The 16,372-nt window shown below is 45.4% G+C and overlaps 1 protein-coding gene across 6 annotated transcripts in view; it reads right to left on the bottom strand.

The window, feature by feature from the left end:
- Window positions 1–7,114, bottom strand: part of SOCS6 (suppressor of cytokine signaling 6) — a 31,110-nt gene extending 23,996 nt beyond the window's left edge. Inside the window, exons 1-2 of one of the 6 annotated variants that reach the window (XM_019937207.3) lie at window positions 6,978–7,114; window positions 2,026–2,213 (exon numbers count right to left, since the gene is read on the bottom strand). The gene's annotated coding sequence lies outside the window, so the exon portion shown is untranslated. The other 5 variants (XM_019937206.3, XM_019937204.3, XM_019937205.3 and 2 more) reach the window with 5 other exon arrangements.
- Window positions 7,115–16,372: the final 9,258 nt, after the last annotated feature.

The following is a 16,372-nucleotide window of genomic DNA, read 5'->3' as shown; positions in this document are numbered from 1 at the left end:
CCTAAGAAAAAATATCGCAAATCTGAAACAAGAGTCAGATGCTATTTATTAAAAAGTGGGGGTAGAACAGTTAGAAAACAAAAACTCCTATAAACCAAAATAAAAATTCAACGGAAGAAAAACTGAAAAAAATTCTCCCCCCAAAAAAGAACCAGAAAATTAACCGACTTAAATATTTGAGAAAAGGCTAAAAAAATTAATATATCAATCCAGGAGGTCCAACATCCAACAAAAAAAGAGAAAATGAAGGGGAAAGCATTACAGAAGAAAAATTTAAATTCTCCCCTGAACTGAAGAACACAAGTTTACACACTGAAGAATCCATGGAATGCTCAGTCCACCCAAAGAAGAAAAAATAATAATCAGGCACATCGTGGTAAAATTTTAAAATCTAGACAATAGCAGAAATATACTATAAGCTTCCAGAAAGAGAAAAAAATTACATACAAATGACTGGGAAAGAGATGGCAACTGACATAGTGATAACACTGAAAGCTGGAAGTTAGTGGAGCAATGTCTCCGAAATGCCAGGAGAAAGTCTGCTTCCGATGCGGCACACGTTTACAGTCAGCAACCCTTCTGAGCACACGCACGTTTCCCCGCACCCCTGCAGGGCCACGTGACTGGTTCTGGCCAATGGGTTGTGAGCACAAGTGACGTGCGTCACTTCTGGGCCAAATATTTACGCCAGCTTGTGACCTGTCAGCTCTCTTTTGCACCTGCTGTGGCAACCTGGAGCCATGGGGTGATATGACGGGGAACTGCAGGAAGATGCCAGAGGAGCGCCAGGCCCCCAGCAGACTGGGTGAAACCAAGCAATAAGCATTTACTTACGCACTGAGATTTCAGAGTTAATCTGCCATTGCAGCATAACCTATTCCATGCTGACTAAAACAGTAACCTAGAATTCTATACAGTCAGGCTATAAAGCAAATATTTAGAACATAGACATTTTCTGACATGCAAGGTCTCAAACACACAGGCACACACACCCCATCACCTTACTAGGAAGCTACCAGGAGGTTAAGCTCCATCACATCAAGGAAGTAAACCAAGAAATCGAAAACAGGTAACCCTACTTAGGAGAGGAGAGAAAAGAATCTCTAGGTTGACGGTATAGCTCATACTGCTCAGCCTGTTTGGGATACTGTCCTTGCCCTCTATAGCTCTTCCCAAACACCCTCCAAGAGTCAGCTCAACTGTGACATCCTCCATGAAGACAGAAATCCAAATTTCCTGGCTACCAGAAGTAAATGAAAACATCTTGCAGCAATAGCAAGAAAAGAGTTGCATTCTAAAATCTGTCAGCAATGTGGTTTGTGACTCGGGCAAATTATGTAACCACTCTTAGTCTCAATTTCCTCATCATCTGCATAAGGATGAGGTTATCAGAAGGTTCCTTCTAATTCTAAAAGGCAGTAATTCTGCCAATGTACAAAACCACTAAATCCTAATACAATTCTATGTTTGGTACATGCTTACATATTCTGACAGTCAGTGATATTTGGTAATAATGTTATTCCCTAAATATATATATATTTTTTACTTTAAAAGCAATGTCAACAGACAAAAATGACTATTGTCAGAGGGATGATGATATTTCCTTTAAAACCCAAACTCAGGTTTAATAACAAACACCTTCATTATTATAAACATCAAAACAAAAGGAAAATCATACGAAATAACAAGTCTACCAGTAAGAATTCATCTTACTTTAAACGTGTGTTAACCCTGCTGCTAACACCACCCAGTGTGTCATTGGTGTGGCCAGAATAATGTCTATCACTGTTAGTACAACAGCGAGCAGCACTGAATAATAGGTCATCTAGAGCACATGCTGAATACATCTTTTCTAAATAGTTCTAAAGAGTAACATTAAAGTCTTAAAATGGTTTTTGATAGAAATTTTATCTAATAAGAGCCATATATTCCTCTGCCTTCTTAAAAGAGACACTTTAAACACAAGTGTGTACATTAATCTCATGCTGTATATAGACAGATGCCTCTTCACATGATCAAATTTACCTGCTGGAAGATTTCAGGACGGCATAGTGACGCTTGCAGGGTTTACTGATGCTCAGGAAACTTCGTCTCCCAGGCCTTCAGAGAGATGGGTGTTTTCTTCTTTCCTTCCTCTCTACTACTCAAGAGTCGGCTCCCAAGGACAATGGGATAGCCACCGCTCCCCAAACATAGTCTCCAAGTGTGATGCCCTTTTAATAATTTTAAGAAAAAATTTCAGTGTGATGGCTGCTGAGAGTGATAAGACAATATTAAAACAATCAGTAGGAGAACAAGCGCCCAGGGCCTTGCAGGTGGCCACATGCAGTACCTTTCTGTTCTAGGTTTCCCACCAACTGACCGCAGTGACCCAGAGCCAGTCAACCCACCGCTGCTTACACTGCACCCATGTGTAGCCCTCACAATTCTAGTAGCTGCACCAGTAATACTTCTGTAGACTCCCACTCTCCTTCCTCTTTTACTTCCATTTTTCTCGTCTCTTTGGTCTCACACCGATTCCCCACATGGGGCTTCCTCAACAAGAAAAACCAAGTCTTATGCAGATGTTGCTGATTAACCAGAATACTCCTTTTAACTAATCACAGTACGTTTTAAACTAATTATTACTGTTAGCACCTGTTATATGCCAGGCACTGAACTCATACACTTACATGCATTATCTCAATTATTACACCAATGAGGAGGAAGGCACCATGATTATTTTACAGATAAGACAAATAAGACTTTGATTTTATTTTAAAAACCTACCCTATAAAATCACAGTGTTGAAATTCAAACTTCGATCTGCAACCCTATGAGAGACTGCCTTCACCAGCTGCAGTCAGTCACGCAGGTCTCTGGCTTGTCTAATTCCTAACGAGTTCTTCCTTCCTGCTTAATTCTGAGGATGCCCGAGGTTCCAGACAACTGAAGCTTTACCTTGCTAAGCTCTGTAAGGCAGCATCAAGGGAAATGTGCTCTGGGGCCGTTACTCTCCTCACACTGCAGTTAACTGTGCTTCCAGAAGCGACAAGAGGCCTGTGCATCTTCACGACCAGCCGGTGGGGCATGTCAGTGAACTCAGACACACATCGCGGTTCTACAAGAAGATGTAGTTCTCCCTGTGTGGGGATTTGGGGCCATGTAGTGTCAAGAACGTTGGCCTTATCAGTGCTATGATTTATTCAGTTGAGAAGATCAACTCAGCCAGGGATAAATAAAAAACACAAAAAACCCAACGGATGTCTAAGATCCAGCCAGCACATCTCTGCCTTTAACAGGCAGACAAACGTGTAAAAGCTACAAGTGCTTTCTGTACACCATGTCCCCACTCAGTGGCCAGGCTCCATGCCATGTGTGAGGGAGACAAAGGAGGAAGACCACAGCCCACGCCCTCCACAAGGAACTTAGCAATGAACGTTGTATCAGAAACAGACGAATTGATAAAATGGGATTACTGAAGGAGCTGGAAGGAAGGGTGGTCAGAGAAGGCTTCTCTGAGAGGGTGACCCTGAGAATGAACCAACCACAGGGGGCACCACTGAAGAGCAGTCTAGGAAAACTGTCAAAGGGGAGGAAGCCAGACGAAGCTTGGAATGTTGAGGAACAGAAAGGCTAGACCACACCTTTGTGCTAAGGCGGAGAGAGGGTTGTTCAAAGTGTGCTGAAGAACCAGGCAGAAGTCTTGTGGTCGATGGTAAGGAGTTTGGATTTTACTCTAAACAAAATATACATGTATTCACAGTAACTCTGACAGATAGATCATCCCCACCTTAGCCCCACATGAGGAGTAAGGCTCAAAGGGGTTATATAATGGGTTCAAGGTCACAAAGCTAGTAATGTACACTCTTCCCTAAAGACCTAACACCTCTAAAACGTCCTCTGTGCGCAAAGGGAGAATGGAAGTCTTAAATGACTTTATCTAAGTCTGTCTATTCTTCAAACATTAAGGAGACCAACGGTCACCCAAAACAAACGTCACAACAAAGTAAAACGTAATGTTTGTATGAATCATCAAAGATGACTCTGAAGTTGGTTTAAGGTAAAATGTGCCCTCAGTCCAAAAGCCTTCCCTACTTACTAGCTAAACCAACGTGTTGTGCAGCATAATAAATTAACCATAAAAATATTAATGACAATTTCACTCTCAATACACTTTAAAACATGTCCCACTGCTGTTTCTCTCTCTCTCTACCTGGACAACTCTTTCAATCAAGCTAGTCATACAAGAAAGTTTCCCCTTTTTATGACACATACTAATATTATAAATTTCTCCCTTGCAAAAGCAATAATTTTACAAAATTACCCAGGCGCCACAGATGTGTCATTTCCAAAAGTGGAAGAGGTCAGGGATGAGGACAGAGAACTGAAATAGACAATCTTTGTTTCCCATAAAATGCAACAAGCAGAAAACAGCAAAAGCTGATCTTTTTAACTCTTGGTCATTTACCTACCTACCCTTATTAAGTATCAAAATAGATGCATACACACTCATTAGTTATTCGAGATTATAAATAACGTGGGGTATTTGACCTTATACTTCAGTATATTTGTGTATGTGCGTGTGCACCGATCCATTTTGCATGACTGTGTATTTTTAAGCTAGCGATAACAGTAACTGCCACAAACTCAGAAATGGGCGTAACAGTTCCCTTTTCTGGAGTACGTTATGACTTTTAAATAAGATCACACAGGCACTTCTATGAGCAAAATAAAAGATAATGTTAGTAACAAAAAAGTTTCCTGAAAACTGACCACAGTGGAGAAAACTACCAGAGTTTTCTCTGCAGAGTGACGTTACCCAACAAGACAGGCTTAAGCAGATGCTTCCTTCTGTTCCCTAAGAAGAGGGCCATTAAAGGAGCACTCAGGGACTTCCCTGGTTGCACAATGGTTAAGGCTCTGTGCTCTCAGTGCAGGGTGCCCGGGTGCAATCCCTGGTCAGGGAGCTAGATCCCACATGCATGCCACAACTAAGAGTTCGCATGTTGCCACTAAGGAGCCCGCCTGCTGCAACTAAGCCCCGGTGCAACCAACTAGATAGATAATTTTTTTTTTTTTAAAGGAGCACTCGGGACCATGAGATGAGTAGGAATCCATTCAGTACAGCTGAGTTTCCCTCCCAGGTCATGGCACAGCCCAGGTTGGCTGCAGCCCAGGTCAGTGGCACCCAAACCCTTTCTCTGCCACTCCCTGCAAGGTGCTATGGGGAGGGTGCTAGGTGACACCAAGAGTGTGCCCCTGGGTCCTGCAGACGCCGTGTTTAAGGCCTGCCCATCTTCCCACTAAAAGAAGGGAAAGGGGCAGCGCCATGCACTTCCATCAATTCAGGAGGTATTTAAAGATCATAAAAAAAAAAAAAAGGAAAAAATGTTTCAGAAGAGATGAAGGGAGCTGTAAAAAGGGTAAAGGTTCAGGTGAATAATCTGGGTGATCATACCCAGACCAGTGGAAAGCACTTGCCAAGTCACAGGTGAGTTCTTCTAAGTGTGCTAGTTAAGCCCAAGGTCAGTGGGCCAGCTTCCCCCAAGGCAACAAGGAAACATTAGGGACAATGTCGGAACCAGAGGGTTGAGGCCACATCTTCTGTGCTGTATATTCTGGAATGGCTTCCGAAACTTACCCCATCCATGCTACCTGATGCGGCACTGAGAAATAAATAAGAAAGCGTGGGGAACGGATCACAGGCTATGTTTTCGGGTTTTCTCTGTGAAACGTGATAAACCACCGCCATTCATGTTTCTAAACAAAACTGATTCCCCACAGCACTAAACAGTCCACTTAAGATTCATTCATTCAAGTAAGCTAAGTAGATTTTATGTTGTGATATTTGTTAGGTTAACAAAAAAAGTCAGGATAAATGTACACCTACTATGGTTGAGATAACCTCAGACATTTCATCTTGAAGTAGACAGCAGTTTACTTTTGCTTGAATACACATATATCTTTATTCCAAGGAACACGGTCCACGAAGAACATATTCGGAAACCATTCACATTATAATTGTGATTACTACGTTCTCCGTCCTCATACCCAGTAAAGCGGCATATCGCCTTTTCCGGGGTAGACGTTCACGAAACATCTGCTGAACTGAATTCAACATTATATATTTCATTACCGAAAGCCTGAGCTCCGCCACATATTCCCACCTGGCCCTGAATTCCAAAAAGTACGGATGCCAACCCAAAATTCCACATTCCGACTAAATGCTAAGGTGGCCTACAGGCGACCGCACACATTCCAAGTTCTGCGCCAGGACCTGCCCCCGAGAAATGTCAGTAGTTCTGACCCAGAATGAACCACAAAGGTGTACCTGAAGTTGTCAACACCTGAAGCAAATTGAAAATCAAGGCCCGTCTCGGGGGCGGCTTGACATCTCTAGTCCCCACGCCCGCGCGAGCCCGTGAGGGTCCGGCGGCGCCTCCACGCGCGGAACAGACCAGGGTCTCGGCCAGACGTGACCCCCCGGGGTACGGCACGGGCGCGGCCTACGGCCCCCAGCCCGCCCTGCGGCCGCCGGCCTACAGCCCGGGGGTCCGAGCGCGGCCGAGGGGCTGCGGAGCGCGCAGGCCCCGCGCCGCCGCCCCAGGCCTTGCCGAGCCCCGGCCTCTCCCCGGCGGACTGCGGGCAACAAAGGCGGCGGCCCGGGCCCGGCGCGCGCGGCGGACGAGAGGCCGAGGGGTCCGGCCGGCGCGCGGCGGAAGCAGGCCTCAGTCCTCCCCAGCCCGGCTTCCCGGACGCCGCTCCCCGCCGGCCCGGCCCCCGCCCGCGGACCCGCGGAGGCGCGCAGGGCCTCACGCCGCCGGGACCCTCGCCGCTCCCCGCCGGGCGGCCTCCCCGACCCCCTCCGCGCCGGAGCCGCCCCGCCGGCCGGAGGAGAAGGGGCACCGCCGTGGCCGGTTCCCCGGGCCGCCGAGGAGAGGGGGCGGGAAGCCGAGCCCGGACCCAGCCTCCAACTCGGCTCCGCAGACGCTCACCCAGCGGCCGCCCGCTCCGCTTCCTCGCCCAGCGCCGGCGCGACTGCCGCGCTCGGCCCTCCTTCCCGCAACTCCTCCTCCCGCCTCCTTCCTCCTCCTCCTCCTCCTCCAGGAGGGGCGCGCCGGGCGCCGGCTCGAGCTGGAGCCGCAGCCGAGGAGCCGAGCCGGCCGCTCCGCGCCCACCACTCGGCCCGCGGCGCCGGCGGGCGTCGGCGCGGGGGGGGTGGGCTGGTGGGGGCGGGGGTGGGGACGTGCGGGGCGGGGCCGGGGGCGCCGCGGGGCCGGGGGGCCGGTCCCCGGCTCGAGTCGGAGTCCCGGCATCTGCCCGCCCGGCGCGCCCCGCCCGCGCCCGCTGGCTCGGACGCTTGTCCCGTGCTGCCTCTGCCTTTGCAGCCTCCCCGCCTCGGCGGCCAGGCCGACGCGGAAAGGAAGATGTCCTCGGCCCTCGGCCGCCGGCCCTGCCCTTGTCCCTGCGGTCGGGCGGCGGCCTCCACGCGGCCGAGGTCCGCTCACCTGGCGCGGTGACCCGGGCCCGGTCCCCGCGGGGAGGGAGGGACGGGCGAGCACGCGCGCCCGAGCAGGGCCAGGGAGGGAAGCCCTTCCCCACACCTTGTCTAGCTTAACCGTAGAATGTGCTTATTAAAAGAAAACCTATTCCTTGTTTCAAGCCATCTGCTTTTCCATTGAGTCCTTGTTAGTGGGGTTTTATGCAGGAATAGTTCACTATTGTTTGCGCCGCCGAATTCCAAGGTAGTGTGACGTAAAGTTGCGTGTTGGTGACTTGACTCATTTCTTTGGAAATTGGCTGAACCGTCCCAACATATAGCAATAACAGCAAATTGGATTTTTGCCAATGAGAAGCAACAGGAACATTTTTATTTCTCTTTTCATCAAAGAAAAGTGATTAAAGTGCATTAAAATCTAACTTAAGCTCTTTTCTCTTGTCCGCCATCCTATGTGCGGTTGAATTTGCTCCTCGCCATGTCTTCCCACAAGACTTCAGGATCAAGCGATTCCTGGCCAAGAAACAAAAGCAGAATCGTCCCATTCTCCAGTGGATTCCAATGAAAACTGGCAATAAAATCAGGTACAACTCCAAGAGAAGGCATTGAAGAAGAACCAAGCTGGGTCTATAAGGAGCCTCACATATGAAGTGGCACACATTTACTCTATCAAGGTCAATTCTTACCGTATCAGAACATCACTAGTGTCTGGAACAGCTGCCTGTGTTTGATGGGAGAAATGGAATGGCTCTCTCCTCTTTTCTTTTTTTTTTTTTTTTAACATCTTTATTGGGGTATAATTGCTTTACAATGGTGTGTTAGTTTCTGCTTTATAACAAATCTCCTCTTTTCTTGATCTTTCCTCACCACTGCTCACTGTGTAGCTCAGTAATAAATATGTGAAACCTTTTGTTGGAAAAAAAAATCTAACTTAATAATTGTTGGCTTTAAGACTTGTATTTCTTGAATAGTATGGACCTTTTAAGGAGGAAACAAGGCTAGGGAAAAAAGTCTTAAAGTTGTTCCAAGGTGAATTTGTAGCTGAATTATACCTCAGTTAAGCTGTTATCTTTAAAAAAGTGCAAGTAATTGATCTTAATTCCTATAAATGTTGAATATATAATTCTCATCCAAACACAAAATGATTAATAATTTAAAAATTGGATTGCCAGGTGATTCAGTTGGTTTGTATGACTGAATAGTATATATAAGGTTATGTCATTTGTTATATGTGATTCACCAGACCTTCTGTCATCTTCAGTTCTTAGTTGAATTTACCATTATTGTTACCCTGATTTAGATACAACTCAATTCTCAAATATCTAATCACAGTTAATGTTGACTGAAATAGAATGGTCAGAGAGCTCAGTGATAATCGTAAGTGGTAATTAGAAAAGAAGCAAACTTTTCAACCCACCCCTCTTGTTGTAAGCCCTTCAGAAGGAAAAGACATGGGACAGATTGGAGTATCAGGGGGCTGGTGTCTCCTTATATGATCTAAAGAAGGCCAGCTGGGGGCCGTCAGCAGGGCTTGATAAGCACTAAGCTAGCAGTGGACTGAGCTGACTCCCAGGAGACAGGATCAAGACACGGGCTTCTGAGTTTGGCAGAGCTGGTCTGGCATCTCAGCTTTGACAATTCATATAGTTATGTGACCTTAAGTTTCTCAGTTGTAACTTCAATGTCTTTGAAGAGGGGGGTGGGAGTGGGGGAGGGGGTTTTGATATTTTGATATTAAGTATATTAAATAGTTGTGAAGATAATGCACAAAAGTGGTCCATAATGATTATTATTACTAGGTAATGTATATTTTATGTACATATGTTTTGATATTTGATATGTTTTTGATATTTTGATATTAAGTATATTAAATAGTTGTGAAGATAATGCACAAAAGTGGTCCATAATGATTGTTATTACTATGTAATGTATATTTTATGTACATATGTAATGTACATTTTATATACATAATGTGTATTTTACAGGCAAGGCATTTAAGTAGTTTTTGGTGTATATTATCTACTTTATTTTAACAATAATCTATCTGTAAGGTCAGTGTTATCATCATCCCCACAGTACAGGTGAGGAAACTGTGGCTTCTTGTGTATAAGTGGTAAATAACTTTATCAAAGACACACAGCTACTATGGGGCAGAGCTGGCATTCAGACTTAGATCTCTCTGACTCCGCAATATGAGCTCTTAACCACGAAATTGAAATAATAGTGATAACTACGTGAATAATATAACAACTTTAGTGTAGAGATACTAGTGGCTAAATATACCATTAAAATCTCCATGCTTGGCTGAATTCCAATACTTTGGCTGCAGACAACGCTGTCTGATAGATACACTTGCTGAAAGATGGTGGGCTTCCCTGGTGGCACAGTGGTTAAGAATCCGCCTGCCAATACAGGAGACACGGGTTCAAGCCCTGGTCCGGGAAGATCCCACATGCCGCAGAGCAACTAAGCCCGTGCACCACAACTACTGAGCCTGAGCTCTAGAACCCACGAGCCACAGCTACTGAAACCTGTGCACCTAGAGCCTGTGCTCCGCAACAAGAGAAGCCACCGCAATGAGAAGCCCGTGCACCGCAATGAAGAGTAGTCTCTGCTTGCCGCAACTAGAGAAAGCCCTCGCGCAGCAACAAAGACCCAATGCAGCCAAAAATAAAATTACTTAATTAAAAAAAAAAAAAGATGGTGATGGCAAAAGGTCCTATTGAAAGTCTATCCCCTTAACAGGGCAGAAGAGCATAGTTCTACCTCTTCCTCCTAAAGTCATAGCTTGTAGAGCCAGAAAGAACTTTCTGGATCATCCTCAGCATCCTCATTTTATGGAGGAGGAAACAGACTCAGAAATCATCTGACTTGCCCAAGCAACAAAGTTAAAAATAGTTGAGTCATGACTTGAACTGCCATCTCCCAATTTCAAGTCTGGTTTGATTTCTAGTATTAAACATCTTCCTTCTTCCAGGAGAGGAGCTCACACTGGAGAAAATTGGGAGGAAGCAGGATGGGATACGGCAAGCAGCCTTCCAACCTTGTCCTGATATTCACGTACATCCTCGCCAAAAGCACCCTCTGGGCCCCTGCGGGAAAGCTGTCCAAGTAAGCAACACTCCACGCTCTCAACACCCCTGTCACCTTCCCGCTGCCATTCTGCTGCCTCCTGCCTTCCTGCCTTTGAGGATCAGAAGTCCTCCACTCATTCGAGGTTCCCTGTTTGGTACTTGTACTGGATTGAAGAGTGTCCTTCCTGGAATCTCAGAGTGTGACCTTGTTTGAAAGTGGGGTCTTCACAAATGTAGTTAAGTTGGTCAGAGTGGAGTAGTGTGGGCCCTTCATCCAATTTGATCGTTGTCTTTATAAGAGGAGAACAGACACAAGAGACAGTCATGCAGAGGGAAGACTGTGTAAAGACGATCAGGGGGAAACCCCAGGAAGGCAGAGATGGCAGTGATGTGCCCACAAGCCAAGGATTGCCAGCACTGCTGCCAACACCTGGAGGTGGAACAGGCGAGGGAGGATCCTCCCCTACAGCCTTCAGGGAGAGTATGGCCCTACACACACCCTGATTTTGTACTTCTAGCCTCCAGGAACAGGAAAGGAGATATTTCTATTGGGTTAAACACCCAGCTTGTGATGCTTTGTTGTGGCAGCCACAGGGAACTAGTGCAGGAGTCCTAGGCCTGCCCGCCCCTCCGTCCTCACCCCTCCCACCCCTCCCATCCACCCACCTGGAGGGCCTGTTCTCTGGAATGAAGTCACTGAAATCTCCTCCCAATCAAAGCTCCTCCTTATAGAGTTCCCCTATTACTAGAGTCACCATGGTTCCAGTTTGCCCAGGACAGTACCAGGTTATAACTATTGTTCCGGCACAAATGTGAATAGTGCCACCTTTCATCCCAAAGGTGCTCCTGTTCAGAAAATAAATTCTGTGTTCACCCTGCCTTCCCCATAAAGTACAAAAGAGTGACTCAGTTACTTGGCATTCAAAGAGAGAGTTGGACCCAACCCATTTCTCCACCCCGACAGTCCACTGCTTCCTCATATTACACTTTGCCCGGCCAAGCTGGGTAAGTCCATCTCCAGACAGTCCCCACCCTGTGCCTTAACTCGTGCTTTTCTCTCTGCCTAGAATGTTCTTCCATCTCACCCCTGCCACCACACACACACACACACACACCCTCTGATTATTTCTATATATTGAAAACCTTACTCATCATCAGTCAATGTTCAGATTGTCAGAAACGATGTCACTCTATATAGAAACCCCACCTTGGGTTTTACAGCACAGGTCATACTCTACCCTGAATTGCAACAATTCTTCTCTCTTCTCCTTTGAGTGCAGATGCTTTGTCTTATTCCTCTTTGTGTTATGCGACTAGTACCTTGAATGAGATTTTTTCATACAGTAGGGACTCAAGACATCTTTGATAAATAAATATGAATATTTCATTCCTCTCTCCATCCATCTGAGAACAGTCCTTAAAGGTGCACTTTAAGGACTTCCCTGGTGGCGCAGTGGTTAAGAATCCCCCTGCCAATGCAGGGAACACGGGTTCGAGCCCTGGTCCAGGAAGATCCCACATGCTGGGGAGCAGCTAAGCCTGTGTGCCACACTACTGAGCCCATGAGCCTAGAATCCGTGCTCTGCAACAAAGACAAGCCACCGCAACGAGAAGCCTGTGCACCGCACCGAAGAGTAGCCCCCGCTGGCCGAAACTAGAGAAAGCCCGCAGTGCAGCGGCGAAGACCCAACGCAGCCAAAAATTAATTAATTATTTAATTATTTTGTTTAAAAGAAGATCCACTTTAAGATATAGGGGTGGCTGGTTTGTCCTTTGGGAAGTGACAAATACCTGATCTCCAGAGCATAATTATGCGGACAAAAAAATGTTGCCTGCCCCTTCAGTAAACAATGAACGTTACCCACCAGCAAGCCTTCCGCCACAGCTGCAGCCCTGACGGCGCACCCTGAGGGGAATTCAGGTTGGAGAAAAACAAGATACTGCCCCTAGATAGTTAAGATGTGTATCAAAGGAATAATTTCAATGCGTCCAGCCACTTGCATCTTCCCATATACAGAAAGGCACTAAAATCAGTATCTTGGGATGTCTGGGTGTTTCGGTGTGATTAGCAGTAATCTTTCGATGTTCAACTACAGGTTTTTGCAGCAAAAACTCCTATATATCCTGGCTCCTCAACTCTTTGCTGCAGTTCCTCAGAGCTATCTGAGAGGCTGAACCTCAGGCTATAGTCCTCAGTAAGCCACCGAATAAAACATAATTCTCAACTTTTAGGTTGCGCAACTATCTTCAGTCGACAATTATTAAGGGAAAATGTCTGGGCTATTTCAATCAGCAGCTAGATTCTGCTCGCTGGGGACACGCTGACAGCAAAGGAATGGTGCCTACCTCTCAGAACGAGGGATTCTGAGGGGTTTTAAGACCTGGCAGAAGGTAGTTGGATACATGTTTCTTTGCTGAGAAAGGTAGCACTTCAGCAAAATATCATTCCTACATGGTAAGAGTCCCTCATAGGCTCAGCTTCCATTATTCTCCATTTCGGATCAGAGATTCCTACTTGTAGACGATTAAAAGAAGTACCTCACTCATCCCTGCCCTTTCCACTTCCAGGATCCAGAGCCCCACGGACTGCTTAGGGGGTATTTCACTCTGTAAAGTAACCCTGTTGATTTAGTGCAAAAAATTCTAGCAAATAGGCATTATTATGAGCAGTTGATGGCGTGCGTAGGTCCTGTGGTAGAGAATAACACGATAGACACCCCCACCCTCACAATTAACCCAACAATGGAAGAATCAGAATTCTTCCCTAATGGGCAGAGTCAGAACTCCTATGGCCAAGTTCAGGACGGTCTTGAAATACCATCACTACTTTCCCTCGCTTTGAGACTTCTAGCTGGGTAGAATCCCATTTCTTAAAGAACCCTTCTCTACAGCAAGATAGCTCTCTGCATTCAATAGCTAGAAATCCAAAGTAGGATTTTACAGAAAAGTAAACTTCTACCCATGTTTGTGATTCTAAAGCATTAGGAAGACCTGACAATCTGTAAAAATGAAAAAACTACTGTACCTTCTATGGCATGGATTAAAATTCTATACTAGAGCTTTGTTCCTTTACATTTGGAGTTATTAAAGAACGAATATTGGGAATTCCCTGGTGGTCCAGCGGTTAGACACCCTGCTGGAAAAAAAAAAAAAGCACAAATAGTTCCCTAGAAGCAATAGCACTTTTAGACGTCATCAGTTGTTTATTACTCTGTGACCTATATATTGCTATCACATTGTTACTTGATTCTTGCATCATTTTTAACTTTTCATATCTGTGTTTCCCCATTCACCTATAGTTTATATTGAACTAATTTTACTCTCTTCAATTAACAGCAGACATATTTAAAAAGTGTGAGATTTCTCCTAGGGCAAGAAAAAATATCTGTTATTCAAATGCCTTGTCACAAAACAATAATGAACATATCTGTAATTGGTAATGCATACATTTCTTATCCTTAGTCACATCTTAGCACTGGCTGGCAAAGAACTTGAGACCAAAAGGCACTCTTTTTGAGACCGTACATGGCATAGAAGTGTTTCCAGTGAATGGCTTTCCAACAAGATCCATTTTCATGCCCCCTTGACCTTGAGTTTTGGCGGAGATGGGAAGCATAGGTGCTAAACACCCTGACATTAAGGGCTAATCTATGCCAGACTAGCAAAAGGAGTGGCTTCAAAACCTGTTTTGCCTGAATTTGCCAACGTACCTAACTTCAGGGTACAGAAGAGAAGAGGCTGTGTGTCCCATCCTCCAATGAGGGAGGGAAGGAGTTGTTTCCTCCCCATTTTAAGCCAAGTAATGGAAAACTTCAAGAAAACCAGAGCGTTTGACCTATGCCCTTGGAATTTGAGCTATGGGGGACCTGGTGTCAGACCCTCACGGGAAAATGCTGAAGAGTATAGCCTGACCAGAGCTGCCCTGACCCAGCAGCAGAAAGAAGAGACAAGACCACCCCCCCAACCAAGCATGGCAGGCCAAGGACAAGGGGGCCACCCGTGGGCTTTGTGGACCTGTAGATGCGAGCTGGAACCAGGAAATTCCCGAAGGACTTCTTCCTGTCCTAAAGGGTATTAAAGAAGAAAGTACTCTGACACTTGTTATCATGGTAAAGAAGACATTATTTTGGTAGGGTCAAGACTATAGCAATAGGGGAAAGTGATGGGGCTTAACTCTGGAAACAGTAAAGACAGCCAGGAATTTATAGGGATTTATTTATAACAAGCAGGGTGAAGGGGGTCAGTGGATGGAAAATTACTAAGAGGAATCATGAAAGGCAGAGGGATTCTTGCTAAACCATCACCATCTTGTGAGGAGACTCAAGCAACCCGAGGAGAAGCAGCCCAAGGTGGGCAGGAACAGAGGCCTCCTGCCCAAAACAAGCACCACATGAGCGAGCTTCATTGGGAACCCTAGTCCCAGACGAGCCTTTGAATGACTGAAGCCCAGCCCACACCTTGACTGCAACTTCGTAAGAGACCCCAAACCAGAATTACCCAGCTAAGCTGTTTCTGAATCCTTGACCCAAAGAAACTGGGATGATATGGCTTAGCACCCTTCCTTAACCATTACATACAATCTCTCTGCCACTGAAAGAAAGTGAAGTGTGATGTTCACCTTGGGGATGAATAGGATTTCTAAGTGGCCAATAGGTACCTGAATATCCCAATGATACTATTGTATTATATGATTTTTTTCAGAATTTTAAATAAACTTTATTATTTTTTTTAATTTATTTTATTTTTTTTTGCGGTACGCGGGCCTCTCACAGTTGTGGCCTCTCCCGTTGCAGAGCACAGGCTCCGGACGCGCAGGCTCAGCGGCCATGGCTCACGGGCCCAGCCGCTCCGCGGCGTGTGGGATCTTCCCAGACCGGGGCACGAACCCGTGTCCCCTGCATCGGCAGGCGGACTCTCAACCACTGCGCCACCAGGGAAGCCCAAATAAACTTTATTTTTTAGAGAAGAAAATACTGATTATTTTTTAACCATCAAGGCTTTGCATGTATTTGAACATATTCGGAAGCTGATAATGACTGAATATTTTATAATAAAGACTCTTCTGTGCTCTTTTCATTGAAAAAAATTTTTTGTGGAGGGAATATATTTCTTTTACCCTGATTTACCTCCCTTCTCCATTCATATGAACCTGGGTTAGAAATTTTAATTTGTAATAGACTGGATGTTTAATTTAAATAACCCAATGAAATATGAACATTTTAAGAAAATATCATTCAACATCCACTTGTGAGGGTTCAAAATATATAAACTGCTTACTTAACCGCATGTTCTCATTAAAAAAGAAAAGAAAAAAGGCACACCCTGACCGTGCTCTTGTTCTAATCTCTCTCCCTGTTTTCTCTTTACTCTTGACATCAGGATCCTCCCCTTGCCGTTCCCATGGTGACCATATTTTGTAGGGAAGAAATGATGCAACAATGATACGAAAAAATCAGGTTTCAATGTCATCTCACTGCTAAACTTTTGATCACGAGGAGTTGGGAATAACTGGAAAGGAGAGTTAACGTGTAGTTATATATTAATAATGATCACAACAAGGTAAATGCTAGGTCAGCCACCTGTGCACTTCTTTCCTCTCTCCCTTTCTTACTCTTTGGTGGTCATGATGAAAAAGTATGACTTCAGATGAAACCCAGAAGTAGAAAAGGCTGTGCACTCACTTAAGAAAAACACTTGGCAAAAAATTCTTCATTACGTAAGGAACTACCTAAATGTCTAGCAATAAATACCTATTTGAATATTATATTTTCATTAGCATATAGTGTGTACTTTATGATAGTAGCAAACTAACGTCTGT

The sequence above is a fragment of the Tursiops truncatus genome, chromosome 13 (genome assembly GCF_011762595.2).
Source record: "Tursiops truncatus isolate mTurTru1 chromosome 13, mTurTru1.mat.Y, whole genome shotgun sequence".
NCBI classification, from domain to species: Eukaryota; Metazoa; Chordata; class Mammalia; order Artiodactyla; family Delphinidae; genus Tursiops; species Tursiops truncatus.
This window is presented reverse-complemented; position numbering and strand designations above follow the sequence as displayed.